General features: G+C 38.1%; 1 long non-coding RNA gene across 1 annotated transcript in view; it reads right to left on the reverse strand.

Moving 5' to 3' along the window:
- Window positions 1–1486: 1486 nt before the first annotated feature.
- LOC128910708 (uncharacterized) overlaps window positions 1487–24189 on the reverse strand; it is a 104349-nt gene continuing 81646 nt past the window's right edge. The window contains exon 3 of the long non-coding RNA XR_008466835.1: window positions 1487–1940. This is a non-coding gene — a long non-coding RNA (uncharacterized LOC128910708). The remainder of the gene's footprint in view (window positions 1941–24189) is intronic.

The following is a 24189-nucleotide window of genomic DNA, read 5'->3' on the forward strand; positions in this document are numbered from 1 at the left end:
TACCAGCTGTGGCCTGACATAAATATAAGGACTCCGGAGAAAAAATGGTAGAACTTTTTACAAGATCATTTCTTGCTACTTTTGTATCGCAGCACTACTTGTATAGTAGTCCGACTTTTTAACAAGACATATAGAATGAAGAATCAGCTCTCACAAGGCATGTATTATTTGACTGCTGTTACTGCTTTTGGGACTTCAAAGATATTTAACCTTCAACCTTACCAATGCCACTTACCTTTCATGAGACATCTGCCCAACAGCTGAGCTGTTAAATCACAGCTGTATCTGGAAAGTCACAGCTATAAACGATTTGAAAAAAGAGCTTCTATACAGATTGCGTATTTGAAATATGACAAGGTTACTGTCCTAATGCCAACAAGAAATCTCAAAGTCTTTGTATGGGAAAATAAGTATTTAAAACTTTAGAGAGAGCAAGAGAGATGGTGCTTTTTCTTCCACTGTAGAGCTTCAAAGTAAACCTTTGCAGTCTAATAGTTCAAGGGTGCTATTTAAGCAATTTCTCTCATTTGAACAAAAAGAAGTGCTCTAACTCGATCCCTGGTTTTGCTACAAGAATATGATGTTTCATTTTAACTTAATAAAATAAATGGTTCTCGTGTTGTACAGAATTTATACACATGCTGCCTAAGGTACCATTTAAAGACAGAACTTAGGGCAATACATTGCAGGGAGTTATTAGCAGGTCTAATATCAATATAAAGAATAGTACTGTAACTACCATAGTGACGTTGCTGATTTATTTAGCAGGAGCATCAGCAATTTTTTTGCCCTTCTATCATTGTGTTATAGCCTACTTCCTAATATTCATTTATCTCAGTTCCCACAGAAAAAGTGTTACTAGTTCTTTTTGGTCTTCTTCCCAGTTTCAACATCCTGTCTTGATCACTGCTTGGGCCACTGACAGTAGCAATATTTTATACAAAAATGAAGCTCTGTCAACTACTTGTTCCAAGTCAGTTGCTTTTCCTTCACGCTGATTTCAATTAACAGGGAAGAAAAAAAACCCCACTCATTTGTTATCAAGAACCTCAGATTTTCCTGTTCATTTCAAGCTGACTTGTGAATTCCACCTCGTAAACAAAACCTCTTTGTTTATTCTTTAGACATCACTGAACATCTCATTTTTTTTCTTAGTAGTATGCACAGAGTGAGAGGAGGGAAAAGCAGCAACTGAAAATAAAGTGGTTAGAGTTGTGCCATTCTGGACACCAGAACACAAAGAACCCATTTTACTGATATATGTGATGGGAAGAGAACTCTATTGTCAAAGTGTTACTATTTTTAAGGATTGTATTTCATCAAACATTTGAAATTTGCAGAACGCCTTGCATGCACATTCCATTTTTCCAAAGGCATGCTGTCTTGCCAGTGCAACCATAGGTTTCCCTTGCCCAGATTACTTGCTTAGATCACATTTTTCCCCACTAACTTCTACAGCTTTACTGGTATCAGCTGAACTCTACTGCTATTAGAAAGGAGATGGAGAGCAAGGAACTCCGACACTAAAAACTCAGCAAGAAAGTCTCATCTTCTGCCTCCCATTAAGGCACTCACCTCCTCAACAGTAATGCTGGTAAGCACGCTCTCTCCCGGTTCTTCCGGTCTTCTGTGGGTGTAAACACTATTGCCTTCTTCCCTAGGTGTGCACATAGCCGCAGCTGAGTACCTTCTTTCTCTTTTAAAATTCAAGTTGTCTATTTCTTTCCTTTCATCCTCTTAAAAACCCGTCTTTGTTCTGTCTTATCTCTGCTTGGCAATCAGGAGTCAGAGGACAGGAGAAAGCACCTTTATTCAAGCTTGAAGAGCAGCTCTAGCATGGTCTCAGCCCCAGAGGTGCACTTCCAGGGCCACCTGGATGCAGGTGCTTTGCTTGCACGCTGCATTTCCCTGTCGTTTCTTTCTGTACCATTTCGGTTTCTCTGTAAAAGATTCAGCGATAACAATAAGATAAACACAAACAAGTCTGGTAAATACAGGCCCTACAGATGCTCTCTTCAGGTTGGAAGAGAACTGTATACTTGATGTGAATTTTGAGAACAACAGATAACTTCAGTTCTGTGGAAAAGTTGGAAATTAATGAAAAATATTGTTCATTCCCCCCCTCATTTAAGGAGAAAAAAATCTGTAAAGTCTGACAGTGCCATCGTTGCCAGAAATCTTATAAGGCAGCAGACGGAGGGTCTGGCTAAGGCCACTAAGCTGATTGCTGAAAAGGAGCACGTACTTTACACCCAGCTGAAGCGGGTGGTAGACATGCAGTAACACATTGCAGCAGCGCGTACCTTTTTTCAAACACGGTGCTTCTTGGAACTGCTAGCTTTCCCCACTGATCTTAGTCCTTCCAGTAACTTCAAGACTTTACCGAGCCCATAGCTTTACGTAATCCCCAAAAAAGGATGAAAAGTCATCCTATGTTTCTTTAAATTTTACCCTTTCCTCCTCTTTCCCTTTCCATACAACCCTGTGCAGAACGCTTGAGAAGAGAGGCTAAACCCATGACCTTTATTTTCACTTAGTAGTCGGGGGGGAGAAGTGCCCCCACTTCGCCCCGGTTGGGGCTGGTAGAGGTGACGCAAGATTTTGAGTACCTGGTCCCATAGGTGCATTCCCTTCTGCTTCGCTGGTGCCACCCCGACACCCCAGCTGAGGCCGATCAACCAACTGCCAGCCGCAGTTCAGCCCTACAACCATGCTTCTGCCCTTTCTAATAAATACCTTCTATCCTGTGTGATAACAGGCGTCATCATTCAGTAGGACTTTATTCTATAATGCTTTTCTAGTGATTGAGGAGACTAACCCACACTATTACACCACCTCAGCAGAGGCTGGTTTTCCTCCCATTGAAGTCAATAGCAAAATTCTTGTAATAGAAAGAGAAACTGACTGCAGATGAACATTAACCATATCCTTTCAACGTTTTTCTCTGCCTAATGGAGTATATTAAAGCTTCTCTGCATAACTTCTGAATAATACTGTATGCAATTTCATTATTAAATTTTCACTTAATTTAATTCTGCTTTGAGGTTCTTGGTTAAAAATAAAATATGATTAATGCTTACAAAGGAGAATGAGAAATCTGGGTGTTCAGAATTCTGATAATGGCTACAGTTTCTGGGTAAATTGCTTCAGTAATTTTCATAGTAAAACACGTTAATGTTACCCTTGCTTATTGCAGTTCCTTACCCTAACAGACACTGCTCTTCCCTATGATTCTTTTTAAAATTAATTAGCATGGCATTTGGCTGCTTAATAGAACACACTGAAAAAACACTAGTTTTTCCTGAAGGTCATTAGTGGCTGTATACAACTGAAAGAACATGAACACACAGTTGTAGGCGTTTATTCTGCCTGCATCATGAATGAATTTCAGTTTTAGAGCAAGGAGAATTACCAGATCTCCCTCTGGCTGTCTGCTAAACCAGAGTTTTCAAGAGAAAAAAGCTTATACAGGTTAGGAGGACGAAGGACAACTGTGATATGCTCCAGGTCCAGTCTGAACAGGGAATCGGGATGCCAAACGTTTGATGATGCTATTAGCAGATCTATTCCCAATAGTGATTTAAAAAAATCTACCAATACTGTTTTGGATTAGGTATTTGCATAGGAGCCAAACAAAATCTGAGACTGCGTTTCCAAAAATTGAGTTTTATAAATTCTTGATCTTCTCAACCCATGCAGGCTCATATCCTGGCTTCCCAGTCAATCAGTGGAAGCTTGTTAGGATAATCAAGGATTCATTAGAGAAATAAATTTGATCGAATGGGGTAAAGAAAGACAGAACCTGGAGCCTTCCTATGCCCTTCATGCCCTATGTTTTCGTTATATGGATTTAGCTGGAACTTTTTTCAGGTAAGATGCGTGTGCTTTCAGAGTTTATCTACCTATTAACATGCGGTAAAATATAATATAGTAATTAAGCACAGTAGATGTAATATGACAAAAAAAATGGAAAAAAACCCTGTTAATTCAACAGAAGTGCCTTGGCCATACACCAAGCTAACCAGTCCATTTTCTTTATTAATTATTATTGTTATTATAGGAGATTCATAATATCTTTCCCAGTGGTAGTACGTCTGTAGGACTTGAATGTAACGAGGTGATTTGGAATTCACAAAGAGAGGGGTCACCCTATGATTAAGGATGCAGATAATCACATTTTCCAATGGGTTTTGTTAATTCACATTTGGCCAAGACATTAAAAGCAATTACGGCATTAAGCTCTGATGGGTTTAAACGAGGATCTTTTTAGATAAATAAATGTGCATGATAATAGGTGCTTTTTAAAAATTGAAATTTATTCCACAGATGATCTCCCAAGAAAACTACTGAATTCCAAATGCTGTGAAAATTTGAATCTGACTCCTAATCTACACTTCCCAGATAAATTTTAACTGAGCTTTATTAACTAGAAAGAACCTAATAAATGTGGTCCTTTTCCTAAGAATTATGCGATACTAGCCCCTGACCCAGAAAATAATCACCTTTGAGCATAATAAGTAGTTCTATTGAAATCAATAGAAATTCCCATAAAAGAAAAATATTAACTTAAGCATGTGTTTAGATCCTGTGAATAATTTGGACCTTACTTTTTATTTGAAACCTATCTTAAAAATAACAAGCCATAATGATCTGGAGAAGGAGATAAATTACAAAAAAAAAAATGGAGTCAGCAAATAACCGATATTACTTGCTGCAGCTACAGGTTAACAAATCAAACCTAAACCAGTTATTGCCCTTAGACAATAGGGAAATTCAGAGTAAGATCTTAGTCATGACTACTGGAGCCAGGGGTACTATTATTGTGCTTTGCTAAATCTCTGTAGCCTTCATTTATAGTCACACACAACTTGGCATAAAGAATTCTCCTTTACAGTCATGAATAAAGATTTAAATATTATTATTGACCATAGAAGTAACAAGAAGATTCCTAAAGAATAGTGATGAGATCCCCAAAGCAAAACCCACAGATAAACAGAACATGTATATGACTAAAGGTTTGTTTCCCAACCTACATCCAGCTCTACTTACAAAAACTTCACATCCTTTTTGTAAATGTGGGTACAAAAAAAGGCAAAACTCTCATATGCACTATATCTATCTCCTTCCCACTCAACATATGCTTTGCTTTTATTTTTCAGTTATATCTTTCCACTGAAGTGGGTATGTCCCCTACGAAGAAAATTTTTTCTCTGAAATAAGGAGGAAATGGTGGAAAAAAAGAAGATTTGAGGAGAGCTTCTATTGCTAATCATAAAATGTTTTGGTTGGCACAGGATAGTTAACAAATAGAAATTAATTTAATTTCAAAATGACAGGGAAAGGAATATTTTGTTTCTTAAGAAAGTATCAAACTGAACTATAATGTAACTTTTTATAGAGAAGCCAGACTTGCTTATAATTTGCAACTCTGAATATCACTTTGAGCCTTACCAGTGCAAGACTGGGGTTTTAGTTTAAGTTATCCTACTAAAAAAATGTGATGGAGACAATTACAAAATCTTATAAAATCCCAAAGGCAAGGAGCTATTTGTCAAATTAGTTAACATAAGTCATGGGGACACTGCTGCAGGCATGTATAAGTAGTTTCCAGAAAGCAGATAAATTCTCCTGAGCAGAGAGGGGTGTGAAATCAGCAACAACCACCTCCCTCAGCTTGAAAGCTATGCTGCAAAGGACTGCAGGATGCAGAAGTACGTGGTGCCCGCCCGAGCACTGCTGAGAGTGCGAAGGAAGGACTTAGAGCCATTAACAATCCTTCCTTTTTTAAGATATCACAAATCCAGCAGGGAACAGAGCCAGTTCTAGAGCGCTCTCTGGTAAACATAACTTCTTTACTATTTGTTCCTCTAGAAACAATAATGTTCCATCCAAGTCAGGAAGAAAAGTTACATTCAGTAATTTAACTTTGCTCTAAATACTTCCAATGGCCTGTAATCAAAATGCTCACTTCAGTAAGATAAGGATACAAACTCGGATCAAGATGTTAAAGAATAAAGCGATGAATACCAATACAATTTAAACAGTTGCTGATAGAGAACAAGCATTGCTTTCCATTTATAAGGCTCAATACACTTACGAAAAGGAAGGGGAAATAAAACCAAAGCGCATGAGTGCATGGCCATGGAGGGTTGCTTAAGCTCTTGATATTTAACTAAGTTTTCTTTCAGGCAAGCTTGCTTTCCCCACCACCCCCATGTTTCAATTTGCATCTCAGATACATAAGGTATTTTACTTTGTCAAGAGCTCCTCTTGCCCAGGTCTTGAGGACTGCATTATGGCAGAAAACAAATGTCAGAGTTCTTCAGTTCTGTACAAATCAGGTTTGAACTTTTGCAGTGCAACAAATGAGAAGCTCCTCATTACTAACCCAGTAACCCTATTTTGGAAAAAACTAAATGCACAGCCAATAGCCTGTTTTAGATTTCAGACTGGAAGCTTGTCAAAACTCTAATGTAAGCTTGTGGCTTTCTGTGAGTAATAAAAGGGACACAGTGACATGAATCTTTGGCTCTCGTAATCTGCATCATTTCACACAGAATATCCTTATAACCACGGTCCTAATACGTTCTACAAACTCTGTGGACCATTGTTGGGACATCTGAGTATTAAACGAGAGACTAAAATGTGAACCGCATGGATTAGTTAAGTAATAATGATGTATTTTTGCTCTCTTTCTGTTCCAGGGTACGAATCTTGGGTGTAGACAGAAATTCATGAGAGTCTTCAGACCAAATCCCAATATGCTGCCCACTTTACATAATCCATTGGAAGCATTCCTATAGGCTATAAAAACAGATCTAGCCAAATACTTGCCATGCAAAAATATGAGAAAAAGCTGGCCTTTTGACACAGAAGGCACCTCTTGGTTTTAATATAAAGAGATAAAACAGACTATGCTGAAGCAATCTGAAGACTTCAACAAGAAGGACAAAGTGCAAACAGGGATTTACTGCACATGGTGTATCTGATGAAGTCCTGAATGAAGGGAAAATACTAGTTCTGCAGAGCAGTCCTCAGCTGACATACAAAATGGGTGCTGGACCCAAATCTTAGGAACATTTTCAAATAAGACACGGATTTAGAATTGACAAAGCTGGAGCTATTAGCACATAGGACTATAGTTCAGCAGTCATCTCTACTAACCAAAGAACACCTGTCATCGTACTACTTATCCTACTGCATAAAAAAACCTGGTGAAAGACTTCTTACCATTAACTGGGATAGAACACAGCTCTGCCAGCAACTGATGCGCTCCAGCAGAATGCGAATCAGCCTCCACCCCTCTCACATCAGTTTGCCTTTCTCCACTCGCGAGTGCAAACACCTCAACCACTCTCAGAAACATCTGTTCATCCTCTAATGAGGAAGGAGGCAATGCTCTAATTTTATAGGTGCAATTCTATTAAAAAATTGATCTGTTCTCCAACTCACACCCTTGTAGCAGCTCAAACTACTAATCCTTCTCTTAGAGTTAGGACCTGTGATGGTAAAATACCACCCATTAGCTTCTGGATTACCCTGCTTCCAAAGCTTCCCTACTATAGTTTGGAAAACACTATGACATTTGGAGTTGCAAAAGTTGAAAAAGCAAGGATTCTCCTCAGAGATAAACTTTTCTCTTGCTTTTGGGTTGCTACCAGGAAATCTGCAAGCCTCTTGATACCAGACCTACCTTCCCCCTTTTCTTCCTTTTTAATATTATTGTCTCTCTTTTAATTATAGTGGCATCAAGAGACCCCAAATGCAATCAGTGACTTGTTCTGCCAGTCTCTGTGAAGACATATGGTATGAGACAGTCCTTGCCCTGAAGAGCTTACAGTTTAAATAGGCAAGACAATAATGAGACACATTAGCATTGTTATCACCATCTCCCAGGTGGGAAATCGAGTCACAAAGATGAAAAGCAACATGCTCCAAATCACATGTCTACACCATACAGTGAAGCACAGTTCGGTCCTCTCGGAGTTAACAAACATTTAAGCTGATAAATTGACAGGGTGGAAAGAAATGCTGATGTGCCAGTTTGGGTCCAGAAGCCCTACAGATTGGAAATGCACCATTTTGGCCAAGACAACAAGCCCTGAAAGGCAGCACTGTATGAAGCACGCTTACAGTACAACCAAGTCAGATGTCTGCACCATGCTTTCATTCCCATTCAGTCTGGGCAACTCCGAACACACTGCACAGGTACCCATGAAAAGTATATCGTGCAGAAACAGAAATTATTCGAGGCTAGATGAAATAGATTTCTTTACAATCCTCCTTCTGTTCTTTTATGATGGTGTCTGTCCCCAAGATGAGAAATGGACCTTGTTTACAGATTTGCCTTCTCAGCAATCCTGTTGAGCTGGCCTCCAAAGCATGAGCAGAAAATACCCATGTTTTTCATAGCAGTAAAGATCTGAAAGTGAAGCCAAATGGCATCAGTTTGCTATATATCAGTGAGGGAAACCTGTTTATAATGAAGAATATTGCACATAGTTGAAAAATAACACCGTAAGCTAAAGAGCAAGTGACTGCGTATACTTTTAATTCCTTTGCGGAAAAATGTTTCTGAAATGAACTTATTTAAAAAATATCATACCAGAAATGAGAGATTTCCCTTGTCTTTCTGAAGTTAAGTTACACATGGTATATGTGAATGAATAATATTTAGTGTTATTCATCAGTTCAGAGACCACTGGAAACGGAGTTATGCTGTCATATTAGTCTCTTTTCTCTATTGCTCTTTTGTTTCATCTGATGAATAGCATAGTAAATTTTATTTCTTTTATCAATAGATTTATCAATTATCCTGAGCTTTGCAAATTTTTTATTTGTTTTTGTCCAAATTTAGTGAAAAAAATATATAATTTGCTATAGTGCCTTCTTGTGCATGACTTTTTTTCCTGATAACCTCAGGATATCTGGTGATCTTTTGTAACCCTGTTGAGTAGTCTTCCATTATAATTTTGAAGCACAAATTCGTTTTCATAAAACCACTAACAGTTATGAAATAGATTCCCCCCCAACCCCCTGAAATTAGCACGGACTGGTGTGACAAAAACACTTACTGTATCACTTCTGTTATATTCGATGTTTTTCATTTTTGGCTACATATGATATATTATCCTTTACTTATTTAAAAAATACTTGAATACACTGTGGAGCACGTAGATTACTGCGGCTTGTATTATCAGACAAGTAGTGTGGAGGTACTATAGTAGTACTTGACGTTTGTTATTTATCTTGATCTTCTCTCTCCTTTCAACGTTTTGATGAGAAAATTCTGCATACTAAGCTGGTTAAGATAATGCAATACTTCTACTCTTAATTACTAGTTTCTCAAACGCACATGCAAAGCTTTCACGTATTAATAATCTATTATATAAAGAAAAGTACCATAGCAGCAAGTCTTCAAAAGCAAAGTAAAATAAGCTAACGTTTCTTTGAACAGTTAGTTTGCCTGAAGAAGTGATACGAAAATCAAAGGACTAAAGGAGATCTCCTGGAAAAGGTCCATGCCATACCATAGCCCTTTCATAAAGTCATCCAAACCAATTGTAAAATTAATTGTTTTATTTACCACCCTTTTGCATTACTACGTTTGGTAATGCCTCTTGATTGTATAAAATGAATGGTAATTTCAATTTTTTCCAATTAAAATCATGCTACCTGTCATTCCTCATCTATAAAGTCAATCATTTCTTTCCACAATTCAAAAGAGTATCACTATGTAACATAAAGATTGCTTTATCTGTCAGTCAGTTACTTAAAGCAGTAGCTACATGCTAGCTCATTAATGAATCCTGAAAAGTAGTCTGTTGGGGAACAAAAATGACGTCCCATTTTGCAGACAGGAAGAAGACTAAGGGAAAAAAAATATTTAATTTCCAATTCAAGCATACTGAAATCAACCTAAAAGATTCACATTTTACTTTCTAAGCTTTACTGCATCTACCGATTTAGAAGATCTGCAGACTGCGCACAACAGTTACCATCTCCGGAGTTCACTTATTACATATACTCAATGATCTACTAAAAGGTTATGCAGGAATGAACGAGAGAATATAGGTGCTCTGAATCAATTAGAATTGGCCTGAGAAGACGTGGTGTTCACGCTAATCAGTTGTGATAGTCTTCGCTCAAATAAGAAGTTTTCCCATGCCCTTTTATATAGACTTTTACATTCATTGAGTATTCACATCATCTCTAGAATAATTTGCATATCTATCTAATATTTAAGGAGGTATATGATGGCCTCTAGTGGTGCATATCAGCATGAAAATGCCAAACTACTGCTCTATTTCCTCATAGTTTTAAAGACAGCATGTAGGAAAAACAAACATACGTTTGAATTGTCTCTTCTGAATTAGAAGAACAGCAGGATATGGCACGCAGCAAAGACCGCGAATGTTTCATCACTTTTTGCTTGGTATATTCTTTAGCTGGAATTAGCCCTTCATATTAAAAAGACTTTCATCGCTGTATTTGTGAAATATTTTGAAGAGAAACATAGTTCTTGGTAAATTAATTCACAGCAATGAAAACACCAAAATAAAATTTTACCATACTAATTTTACCCTTTTCTTACAAATACGGCATCTCATAACCCAGAGAACTGTAAGAAGGCTCACACGGCGGATGGGATTTGCTATCAAGCTACAAAGTACAGACAGGCAAGCAATTAAACACTAATGGAGTCTTTAGTAGGTTAAATATTAAACAGCTATCTCTCTGTGCACGTCCTCTTAAATCTATTTGTTGCGATATTGCTATTTCTATATGGCCAAAAACTTGATTTTGTCTTTCAAAATGCTTAGCAAAAATGTCAACAGTTAGAGGCTGAAGTTTTAGGCAGGAACTTCAGCCTGAAAAGTTTCATATACTCTTGGAGTTTAGGAGAATTCACAAAAGTTGTTCTTAAGCAAGGATATGTATATATATGTATATATATTTTTCAACAAAAGCAATTAGCAATTTCCTGGCAAGTCTCTCCGTCATGTTTTTAAAAGAAATCTGTTAATTAACAAATAAACTCATAAGCATTTCTAGTCATCAGAATGTGAATTTACAAGAACTTGAAAGGCAGATCTACCGATCTCAGTCAGCATCCTCCATAGCTCTGCTTCAAGCGAGTTTTCAGAAACTAAGTCATACGACAGATAATTGCCATTGCTCGTTCCCAAGGAAAATGCAGAGATAAAAGGATACAGTGAGGCCATTCAAGGGAGTTTCTGAGTACGTATCTCTCTCTGTTATGCCAACCTTTTACAATAGCATCTTTCCCTATCCTAGGCTATCTGCAGTTAGAGGGACTAATTTTTTTTCCTTTGTTCTGAGTCATTTCGCAAGTATTGTAAGAGAGACGGAAGACAGTAATGTCACAGACCCTTTTCCTGTAATTTCTGCATCTTTGCGAGGAAGGTTGTTCAGGTGCAATCAGGTTCTTTTGACTGGAAAACAGAGTTTGGAAATCTCAGCAAGGCAAATGTTGCAAGATGCCTGTGAACTGCACAGACTGACAGTAAGCAAGACGTTTTCACATCAGAACAGAGCAGAAAACTATAGGCAAGGAAATACCTAAGCATACGGTAAGTAACTGATTAGGTCCTTACTGTCTATGAGCTGCTTCTCAGTGCAAAGGGTAGAAGTTGAATGGTTTTTTTAAACACTTCTGATAAGTTTTCAAGTATATACGATTTTTCAGCTGTACCTTTTTCCTTGCAGTTTCTCACATTTCCCCAGGGTGTTATGAATTTTCAGTATCTTACTGCCTCTTTAGGTACACACAGCTACTTCTACTACAGTCCTCCCCTAAGCACTGTATCCCCAGTCTCAGGGTTAGCAAACCACATTTTCACGGAGCCAAAGTGAGTCTACTAGATGAAAACCAAGAAGTGATCCTTTCGACAAGGGGATTTTTCTCTCCCACATTCTTTCCTCCTCTGCCTCACGCTCCCCTGCCTCGGCTCCTCAGCACCACATCCCCACTCTCCTGCTCTCTCTCCCTGGGATCTGGTTGCCCAACACAGTGTGAAATATTAACCAGATAATGATTTTTATTTGCCTTGCAGGAGATCAGAGAAGCTACTAAGAAAACCACCGCTATGAAGCAGAATGCAGACAGAGCCATCATCTGAGGAGCAGTCACCAGCCGCTCTCTGTGCAGCAGTGATGTTAATGTACAATGCTATATCTTAATAGCCATCTCAATTGGCTATTAAAATGCAGCACTGCACATTAAAATCACTACCCCACTGCTGCAGGAATACTTACCAAAGATGCAGTCCCTGAAAATTACCTTTCAGCTCAATGGAATGCTGCCATGCCAAATGAGCTGTCTCAGCTCCTCTAATTTTCTGCTAAAGAAATAAAACTCTTACTTTTTAATTTTAAATTTACATGATTATGCTGTATGGCATATTCTGCCAAGACAACACAGATATAGCACGGGTGTGCTGCATGCGGTGCCTCAGAATTCAATAGCAGAAATACTCTGAACCTCCTCAAGAAAATTGTTCTAACTTCCAGAGGAGTTATTATTCTCAGTTTCTTTAAAGAATACCTTTTAAGAGCATCCGCTTGCAGGTGTTGGAGAGGGGAGAACAGGAAAACGTAACTGCTAAGAGTTTGTTTCTGGAAACTTAGAGGTTATAAGCAAGTGAATTCTGAAAAGGTGGGATAAGAGAGATGATGAAGGCTATAGTATGAACGTAGGGGTAAAAGACACGAATGGAATACAGTCAAAAAGAGGAAGTGGAGAGGCTGGTAGGCTGTATAATAAAGGGGGAGGACGAAGCTTAAAAAAGAATTGAGTCTTTTGATCCAGAGAGATGGTTTGTGGGACAACTTTGTCTCATCTTCTGAGTACACAGATTCAGGTGAGAACAAGGAAAGCCACAGAGGCAGATGTAAAAGACAGAGTAATGTGGTGAGCTCATATTACCCTCCCTGAGTCATAGCAGAAGATGATCAGAAGTCAAAGAGGTATCTGGAATATAGCAAAAATATGTTTCAATTGCATAAGCTTCAAAATGTAAGGCAGAGTCTCTCCCTGCTTCAAATATCTACCAAGCTGAATTGATCTGATTTGAAAGGTAAAAAAAATATATGTTTGATGGGCTTGAGCATCTTACCTCCTCTTTAGCTACACAAAGCTTCTACACATCTGCTGCACAGTCCAGCCCTCACAACCATACCAGATCTGTCTGATTTGGTTTGAAAAGTAGAACTAGTTAGGGATATTAATATGAAACCAGGTGTCTGTCTTCAAAGAGCTGATCCATAAACATGTTTTAAGTACTCTGGGCAACATCAGTTTTGCTTAACCTTTTACCTGGATTCCTGATGTCTCTGGCCTCCAGGCAGATACAACTGCACCTTTTGGCTGAAGTCAGACACAATTCATTAGTCTGCCCCAGAGCCAGGGCCTCTTGAAGCTGCAGAGCAATAGCCCCAGGGAGTCTGCTAGCAGGGCTGTCCTGGATCTTGAGACCTCGAGGGAAACAGGCAGCTAGCCCAATGGAGTTGACAGTGTTGGCAGTTTCATTACTGGTATCATCTGGGATGCTGACAAGGACATCAGTTGTAACTAAAAATCTAAAGGGACAGAAAGTTCTTATTTGTCAGAGAATTCAGATGTGTGATTTCTCAGATTTAGTCTGAAACCATTTCTCCTTGCCCCTCAAATCCACACATGTGCAAACTAGGAATTGCTTTTTTGACAGCTCTACTGCAAAATAGAAAAACAAGGATCAATTTAAGTCTTCCTGTAAGAATATAGAACTGATCAAGCTGTAAAAAAATCACCCAACCAAACAAAAATGTATTCTGAATTACTTGGATGGATAGGATGACAGTTTATATAATCTACTGCTAGAATTTGCAAATACCTGACATTACGGTTAAGCAAAATTTTGAAAATGTCTTATAATTAGCTCTTCAAATAGAAGAAAGCAAAAACGCTGCTCTGCAGCAGAGATCACTCTCCCCTCTTTTTAGTCTGACATCCTCCATCAGTCTCCCGAAACACAGCAACACACCCGACTACAGAGTGACATCCAGCCTACTCAAGTGTGTGGGAGCAAGAGTCAGAAGCTCACTGTGCTCAAATGGAAGAAAAAGGTTTGGTCAGAAAAAAGTCATCTGGGATTTTGAACTTCACAGGATGGTTGAGGTTGGATGGGAGCTCTGGAGGACACCTGGTCCAAGTTCCCTGCTCAAGCAGGGCCACCTAGAGCTGGCTGCCCATGACCTTTCACTGGCAGGTACTTCTTGCCCTTGGAACTTGGTTATCCTTTTCAAACTTGGTTCAGAAAAAGCAAACACTTCTGAAATGGGGGTGGGGGGCAGGATTAATAGTGCTCCAAATAGTCTAACAGGCTGTGGGCTGGATTCCCCATTACCTGCCCCATTACATGCAGGCTCCAAAGCCTGCATGACTTCAGGAAAAGGGTGATGGTTGCCATGTATAAGTGTCCAGCTGTCAAAGGAGAGAACAGAAGAGCATCTGCCTTTAAAAACAGAAATAAAATAAGTCTTACCTAAAACCCAGAGTCTCTGCAGAAAGGAACATCATGCTGCATCATGCCCTCCCCTCCTCCTTCCCCCTCCCTGCCCCGCTCTGAGCCACTGCTTTATGCAACACCAGTACTAAGCACCAGCAAGATACTGCACTGGTGACCTTGGATTTTCCAGCCCATTACTCCTGACTGGTCTCCACAAGGCTGCTACATCACCACCTGCCACATAACACCTCCTCCAATGTCGCCAAGAAGTCAAACTCTGTTCGCGCTTCCCCCGGTCCCACCCCCTTTGGGTCACGGAGCTTTTTCTGTCGATCTGCAAACGGAAAGTGATCCGGGGCTGTCAGCGTACTAAGGATGCATCCTCCCTCCTATGACTGCGTTTGTCACTTATCCGATAGCAGGTGCAGAAGAAGAGAGAGGAAGATGAGTGGAAATATTTTCATTTTCAGCCCGGTTAAAGGAGTATTTCAAATCAACAGATGCTGTGAGCTTTATAAAGAAATCAAAAGCCCAGTAACTATTACAATTTTAAATATATTTTTGGAAAGAAACCTAGATACTTGCAAGGCATAAAGATGCATACACAGTCTGAATGATTATGTCCAGAAAACAGGGTCAAAACAACGTCCTCGCCACTTGTAGCAATTTTTACATGCAAGCCATATTTGAAGTAATTAGCATAGTTGTTTGCCTTTTTATTTCTACAAAAGCAGCTGACAGACTACCCAGAGACCCTAAAGAAAACTGCCTCGGGGAAGACAAAAGCTGTCAACATCAAGCTGCAAAGATCTCTTTGAGGAAGAAAACAAATTCCCAGCAAGAGAAGTTGATATGCCCGCTGATGAGCTGTTCAAATATGAAACACAGACACTTGGAGGGAGCCTGCTGCAAACACATCCACAGAAGAAACAGAACATTTGGCAAAAAATTTGGCATGAGAAAAAATGAAAGCTGAAAGCAAGCATAAGGATGTGATGGAACTAAGAAATGCTGGCATGCCATACAGAGAAGAACTGAAGGGAAAGCAAATATGCCTAGCAAACTAAATACAAAAACATGTGCTGGCTGGCAACAGCAGCTAAGCCCTGGCTATTCCCGGCTAGTAGTGATGCTACTTGATTCAAGTGTTAAGGGAGCACTTTGTGCCACACAGAAAAATGTGGTAGATGTGTTGATATTACTGTATTTTATTGAACCAATACAACAGCAACAACAAGAAACGTTTAATAATCTACCCCAGAGAGTTAGTAGAGAATTTTCTGTTTCAAAAGCTTTTTCAATTCCTAAAATGAATTTCCCCACAAAAACAACATTTCCCGTAGGCATTGTTAATTTTTGTCTAAATGCCTCAATTTTCTATTAGATGGTGGAAACTAAAACAAATCATTTGGACCAATTCAAGTATTTTTCTGCTTTTGGTTGAGCTTCTTGTCTGAAGCTGACATTTTGTGAGAGCAGCATTACTTGAGATCTTTAAATACCTCAGCAAAATTTAAAAGTAAAAAGCATGAACTCTGCATGCTTTCAAGGTCATAATTTGAACCTGTCACCACCTAGTGGCGAGAGAGTGGAGAGAGAGGTGGACTCTTTAGTAGAGTCCTTGAGTATTCCTGTGAACAATTATTTAGGGAGACTTTGTCAACTTACCTACTCTATTCCTTTCTATGTCCTAGTGGAGACAGATAAATCCTGGCATCCTTCAGAGGACTGCCCCAGAGGAGCCAATCATCTAAGAATGGAGAAAGTTTCAGTTTCTGTTTTGGGAACTTAAGTTTTCTCTACAGTCACATGGTTCATTGAAAAACGAGGATTTGGCAGAGTCCACAAGTGGAAACTTTTATGTGAATGTATGTATCCTGAACATACTTCAAAAATAAAAATACCTCCCCCTGCCACACCACAAAAACCCTGCAACACACATAAGCAATTAATGAAAGCAACAAGATGTAAAAATACTTAATCTATGTAATTTGATCCCTTTTAGCTGCTTTATAAAGTAATTCAGGCAGAGCTAAGACAATAATTCCACTGCAGACAATAAGGCAGTCATAAAACAGGGCAGGTAAAGCTACGACAATAATGAAATGATCTGAGTAAAGCCTATTATCTTCATTAATTTTCACTCACTTTCCACCACAGTGGGAAGATATTAACTTGCTAATATCTTTTATCCTGTTCAAAAAAGAAATGCATCCCTTGAGCAAATAAGCTAAGTTATTAATTTCTTTGAATCAGGATTTATAAAATAATAATTATTAATTAAATGTGTGCATAAAGTTTCTGGTTGCAACCTTTAGATGCAAAGTGTGACTGCTGTTTAAGAGAATATCCCTGCCTGTTATTTTAGAAACTCTGAAGTCTGCTAAGCACCTTGAAAAAGCCAGATTTTTTTTAAAATGCATCGGTAAAAAAAGCTTGACTCATTTTACTAACCTTGTCTATTACTATAATTTTTTAGCTATCCTCCAGACATTTTCTGTAGTAAAGCGTGCTGTACAGGTAGAATTGTCACTATCAGTTTATTCTGTTAAACGAACTGAATAATGGCTCTGCCATACCTAAAGGAACGCAACAAGAAATGATTCATGGTTTTGCTAAGAAATTTTGCCTAATAGTTGCGACTGGGGCTCAAAACCAGTTTCTAAAATGAAACAATCAGTTGCCATATTCCTTCTGTGGAATACAATGTGACGAACTCGATCGATGCCATTCACTTCACGTTTCAAAAACGCTTTACCAATAAATGGAAAACATTAGGAGTTAATAGGCACAAATCAAAGATCTAAACCCATGTTCTTTCATACACAGTTAGACTAAAAGTGTTGCAAACATGGGATTTTATTTTTCACATAGGAAAATAATTGCCTTCTGTAAGATTCTTGGGCCTAGCAAACCTCTTGTTACATTTATGCCTGAGAAAATCTACAGCTTCCTAAACACATGCAAAGCTACAGACAAGCGTTTAGTCGTGTCGTTTTCTCATGTGCTTTGAAGTCAGTTATTTTAAAGGCAAAACTGAAAAGATGCAACGATCTTTAAAAAAAGGTCCCGGGTTTTCATAAAAACCTTTAGAACACCAATTTCTTTCATCTTTGTTTCTTTATTATCCACAACTCTCCTTTATTATCCTTTTAGTGACTTTCAAAAGAAAGTGTGTACCCATTCACGTGAAGCATGTAAGGGAACTAAACAGCTCGATTTTACTCAAGAGATCACATTAAAGCAAATTAAAGTTTCCCTATAAATTATAAAACCTGTAATATTACTACAGAAGCTACTGAAACCCCCAGTACTTAGAAGACCTACTGTAGGACAGCTCAAAAAGCTTACTATTTATATGAACGTAAGAGAAAAACCACCAAAAAAACCCCACTAAGAACTCAGTCTCTTTTCTATAACTTGTAAAGTAAAAGGCATAACATGCTCCTCAGAAGTCCTCACTGAAGAATTTGTCTGGCACCAAGAGAGTACACCAAGGCATCAGCAGTAACCAACGATCACATGTTTCAAGTATTTTCAGTATCTGCAAACCACCGACACAATCAGTCAAAAATTCAAATGACAAACTAAAATGCCTGCGTTACCAACAAACGTTAACTATAGCAAGGTGAAGTCTCTCACAAGATCTGTCTGCGGCAGATGATTAAAAAAAGTTTATCAAACTCTATATTCGATACCCTAGAAAAAAGATCACCACAGAGTTCTCCTAAATGTAAAATTTTATTTCTATTGCAGATTCCACTAAAACATGAGAGACTAGAATCAAGATAAATTTCAACTTCAATAACTATAAAAAGACTTAAATCTGTCACTCTGAAGCCATACAAAATAACTAAAAGAACCACAGGAGACATGAGAATTATGACTTTGAGGCAAAGCACACATTCAATGAACCCCAACTGACTAAAGTAGATTTAAACTGAACAACAATATAAATCCAAACCAGAAAATTATACATGTCCCAACACATTTTAAATTCATAGTAACAATGTTTTTGTTGTTGATTATTTCCAAAACATCTGAATTTCAACATCTTTAAAAATAAAAGTAGAACACTGAAAGGACACCTTCCAACTGTCTCTAATGTACTAAAACTTCTTATAGCAATACTAGAGATCAAGACTTAATTTTGTCCAGAATCTTACTCAGCGAGATCAGTAAGATCCCCAGATCTTCCTCAGCGGAAGACAGTAGGCAATAGAAATAACTACCGTGGTGTACCAGAATTTGATTTAAATTGCACTCTAAGTTACATGCATGGCAATTCAAGACCATACATACCAGTGATTATATCCTTCAAAAGCAAAAGAATAACGACTTTGTTATTTGCATTCAGGGAAACAAAGCACAGTAAATCTCCAAGGTTATTCCTGATGCCAAGACAACTGAATGAATCAAGTCCTTAATAGAACTTCAGAGCCACGAGTTTTGCACGACTACAAAACCCAGACAAATAAATCTGGTTTCTCTCATAGGTTTTGCTGCTTTTAAAGGTAAGGGCTTGCCTGTCGTGTCAAGAGAGTTAGACACAGTGACTTAAAGAATGGACTAAGGGAAGTGGAATAAAAACAGTTATCACTTTTGAAAAATCTAGTAACGTGTCCTTGTATAGGATCAAGAATTATAATTTGTTTGTCCCAGGGGCCAGTATTCCCCAAACAGATGAGACATGAGGCAATGCAGGAGGCAAATATGGGCTCAGGCCACAGTTTAAAATATAAAAGAAGCTTAGTAACGAAGACTTACTTGAGAACAAACCATCTGTAGTTAATAGATTTCTTGAAGCAATTCTCTGTTATGTCCCAAGTATAACGTGCTGAAGGTTTTTACTATTGGTAGCTGGTCTCCAGACAAGAACTCTTCAGATGTTAATTATCTAATATAAAAGTTTAAAAAAACCCACAAAACCCCAAACCCAAACCACTAAAAGAGTGCAGCTAGCAAACAAACCAACCATCAACTAAAAAAATAAAAACAAAAAACATTTTAAAAGAGTAGTAGGTGACACACGCAACCCAAATAACTACGTACCTCTCCTAAAAAACAACCAACCAAACCCATCTCTCTACCCCCCCACAAACCAACCAACCAAAACACACCTATAAGGCTGATGCATAGTCCTGGGGACACCAGGAATCATTTCATCCCTGATATTCCAGCAGATTTTTCATTAGATTTTCCAAATATCTACTCAGCATAAGCCCTTTACCACCTCATGTCTTTCTGGTGTATGCTGCACAGGACGTAATCCTGACAGACGCCTACTTATTCATTTATTTTCCGTACTGGTTACCATTAAAGCATGGACCTATGTGGCCAGCTAGCTATACGTGCCTTCTGAACACACAAAGCTAAAGAATATCATTATTCCTGGATTCTGTAGAGCAAGTACAACTTACTTAACACTAATGCACGCTAAAATAATTTTCATGGAGCTATTAATTTGATATTACACAGATCGACACTTAACTCATTGTGTAAGAGCTGGCTGGAAACGGTTGTAGCAGGAGATGCAACTGAATGGATGAGAACTCAAACACTGAGGAATGAGGCAGACCTTTGACAAATTACCCAGTAAAGCTTACAAAGACACTGAAATACTTTAACCTCACGTAATTGAGATTTAATTTCAAGCAAATAATGTCAAAAACAAAAGGAGAGGTTTTTACCTGGTATGAACTAATGAAGCACCAGGAAAGCCAAGGACTTTTAAGAGCAAGGGTTACAAAAAACCCAACCCGAACAACCTAACAAAAACTCACCAGAACATAAGAGGAACATCACATCCATTTAAAAAAAAGAGAAGGCAAACATTAAAGAAGAAGAAAAAAAGATAATTCGGACAACTCTGGCTGTACACACCACTTCCATGATCATACATGATCCAAACAGCCAGAAAGGGAATTTGGGCCTCTCTAGTGCCATTCTGTTCCCACTTACTGAGATGCAACTACCCTTTAAGTCTCTGGCAGTGAAGTCAGAGAGATAAAGGGCAAGCTAACTCCTTAGATACATTAAAGATCAATGATGGGAGTAGTCTCTAAGACATGCAGAGTCAAGGAAACTGTTACTGACGACGAGTCTGAGCGTACAAGTTGGCAGCTGGAATTTTCTAAAATTGCCACAAAATACACATTCACAAGTCCCTAAGAGCTTCTTCACCAGCTGAAAGGATGAATGAAAATTACATGGTGGAAGCTGCTGTTGCCGAATAGCAGTAAACATGAATGATAGCACATATGTAATATCATGGTACAATACACATAAAGCTCCTTTTAAAAAGAGGGAGGAAAGAAAATGAAAGAATTCACCATCGGGAACAAATACCGAAGTTCTTTTATCAAAACTTCAATGGAAGTCGAGTGATGAATTTCAAAAGGGAATTTTGCTTGGCTAAGGAGAATTTAAATAAGAAACGAATAGTGGGTCAACAGCTTCACTTTTTATTAGGTACTTCACTGCCAAAAAAAAAATAAAAATCCTTCTGTCCTTCGTTTGCACATTCTGCATTCTGAACAGAACGAAAACCTGCCTGAAAATTATAAATTCTCTTAATGCTGCTATTTTACATTAATATATTATGTTAGCTTTAAATTATCGTAGTGGACAAACTAGCTGAGCTGGCTTGCTTTCTATACTGATGCTCCCAAGGGGAAAATTCTGCTTGTTAAAGCTAAAATCTCTTCATGTTTCCCTGAACGAGAAGATATAGAGAGCATTTTTAAAGCATTAACAATGTTCTTATTATCCCAATGTGATGTTTACACAGGATAATGACTGTTACCATACAATATCTTAATACACAAACTAATGCAAATGTATTATCTGCTAAGAAAATGGAATCTTTCTCACGCTACGTTTCAAAAGCAAGTATGCTGTCCAAAACCATTTATTCTCATGTGGGCTTAGGAACTGTTCGAACTCCACTGTTTACTTGACACTATTTGATACTTGGAAAGCAAATATTGCAAGGGAATATTTACTAAGTGGGGTTCAAGAAGAACTCAGCAGTGCTGCTGGCTTTGGCATGCACTGTGCCACCTTGCAAGAGTGGCAGAACCGCTGGTGCAGAACAGCAGCTTCGGAAGGAAGCGAGCGAGAACGCCCACACGCAGTTTTTCAAAACCTGGGATTTGCCTTTTTAGGTACTATCTAGATCTGCACTGATTCAGTGAATATATTTTTAAAATAAATATCGCTTTCGGTTTCCTGGATGCCCGTCAATACAAGTCCCTAACATTCTGTGGGAGGAAAGATTAAAAAAAAATAATGAAGTAACTAAATTGGAACTAGAACAGAATGTGGGTGTTTAGTATAACAAGTACGCTTTGGCAGGAATGTAAGCAGTTTGCAGGAAGTATTTAACTTGATTGGCAGAAATCTCTTAGAAGCGAATTAGTGATGCAAACTATTTAAAGGAAAATCAGAAATACAATTTAAGCATATTGGGTACCCATTAAGGACTGAATTATTTAAAACCCATCATACAGTATGATCCAGCAGTCCTCAAACGTACTAATTGTATTTGGATCATTTATTTCCATCACAATTTAATCAAAGATGTAGTTAAAGAGCAGGTTTGACGTGTCTGTATAAATCATACCATGAATTAATCGCCAAACAACAACAGTTAGGTGTTCATTGGTCTGCAAGAAGTGAAGCTTATGTGTCTTCTGGTGTTTGACTTTTGTTTTTGCCCCAAACTAGAATATCTGCATCGGCCTGAGAACTTTCTGCCTTGATATCTCAACAGCCTCTTGTTTTGATTATGTGTCAAACTACATTAATTATAACGGTGAGAGCAACATGGGGCAAGAAGTCTAGAATCCATTTCTTTTTTACTGAATAAGATGTCTTTTTGTTTCTTCCTCATTGTTACAGAGCAATAACCCAAAGAGATTGCTAACCTACTCTTACAGGCCTTCCATTTTACTGTCTCGACAAACTCTGTACCAAATGGTCTCATTTTTCTGGGTAGGAAAAACACCTACTTAATAGCCACGAAAATCTGACTGGCTATCAGACTATTCAACCACTTCCTTTCATTTTCTTTACTAAAAAAAATAATTTTTTTTTTTCCTATTGCTGTAAAGAATTACTAGTTCTAGTACCATTATCAAATTTAGAGAGGAGAGACTTTTTGAGGAGTTTTATTGTTTAACTTGTAGAGAATTTATTAAAAAAACCCCAACAAATCCACTAACTAAAGAAACCACCAACGCCTGCCCCCCAAAAACGCAACCCAAACCTACTCCATGCACTACAATTCAGAAAGCTTTCTATGAGTAAGAATACTCGAATACTCAGAAAGATCAAATCTGAATTTATAAAAATATGTCCATTTCATCTAATACTTTTTCTGATGGATTCAGAAAAAACAAAGCCATGAATTCTAAGCGATTTCTGAAGGTTGTTCCTTACAGTGCTACTGCAACATCAAACAAATTTGCCCGGAGGGAGGTGGGTAGAAAGGAGGAAGAGGAGAGAAGCTAGTAAATCCCATGAATCTCTGGAAGTTCCTAAAATCTCCATGAACCAGAAGCTCCATGAATCTTTGTTCATGGAGCTTCTGGTAAAAGATGATAAAATACTAACTCTCAAAACACAGATGGAAGACATCTCCAGGGACGGATCTAGGTTAAGTAAAGACCAAAACATTTGCAGGAATGACCATCAAGTGATTTGTCTCATAACCATGAAACCAGTAAACCTGACGCAGTCTCTTATTAGCTGTCCCATCAGATTACTGTTGATGAATATCAGAACTGAAACGTGTTGACTAAGAAACATTATTTTCCCGCTTCACCGATCTTAAATGTTTGGAATGCCAGATTAAAATAATTTGTGATATTGTATTTAACAATCCAAATTGATAACTGTGGTTTACCTGCTGTTCCAAGTAAGAAACACTTTATGACAGAACATAATATACTGGAAATAATATATCCACTTTTCCCTCTTCAAACAATTGCAGATTAACAGTTACCCATATTTTTTAAATAGTATTATATACACGCTAATTTTAATTTTTCCAAAGTCAAGTAAGTCAGGCATTAGGCTCACTTCCTGACCTTTCATGTCATGCACTCAGTGATAAACATATCTTGTATTTATTACATTTAATTAGCAGACTGGGAACACGTATTTCACACAAACTATTATTTATAGAAGTATCTGTACACTTTGTGTATATTAATTGAACTAGGAAAGGCAGAAACACACCAGTCAAGAGAACTGAATGAGATAAAATTCCCAGAGGATGTACTTCATTTCAAGTATTTGTACTTTTCCCCTTTTCAACAAGTTGTCTGAAATATTTTCTTTAAATAAACCATTTCGTATTGAGTTCTATTTCCTTGTTCCATAAAGTTTCTGCAAATAGCAACCCCGCAAGAAAACCCAAAACATATGCAGAGGGATCATTCCCTTCTTGCCTCATACTCCTGTCTTTATGTGTCTAGTGAAAAATCAGTGCAAGAAAGTGGCATCTAATTCTACCATTTTTTCCTGCTAGAGAGAGAGAGAGAGAGAGCGAGCGAGCGAGCGAGCATACAAGTCAAAAAGTTTTCTGAAGAAACAATTACTTTTGATTCCTTTATGAGGAATGGGTAGTGATTAAGCTACAAGGGTGAAATGATGGAGCAGTCTCTAATAAAAG

This window comes from Rissa tridactyla, chromosome 5 (assembly GCF_028500815.1).
Source record: "Rissa tridactyla isolate bRisTri1 chromosome 5, bRisTri1.patW.cur.20221130, whole genome shotgun sequence".
NCBI lineage: Eukaryota > Metazoa > Chordata > Aves > Charadriiformes > Laridae > Rissa > Rissa tridactyla.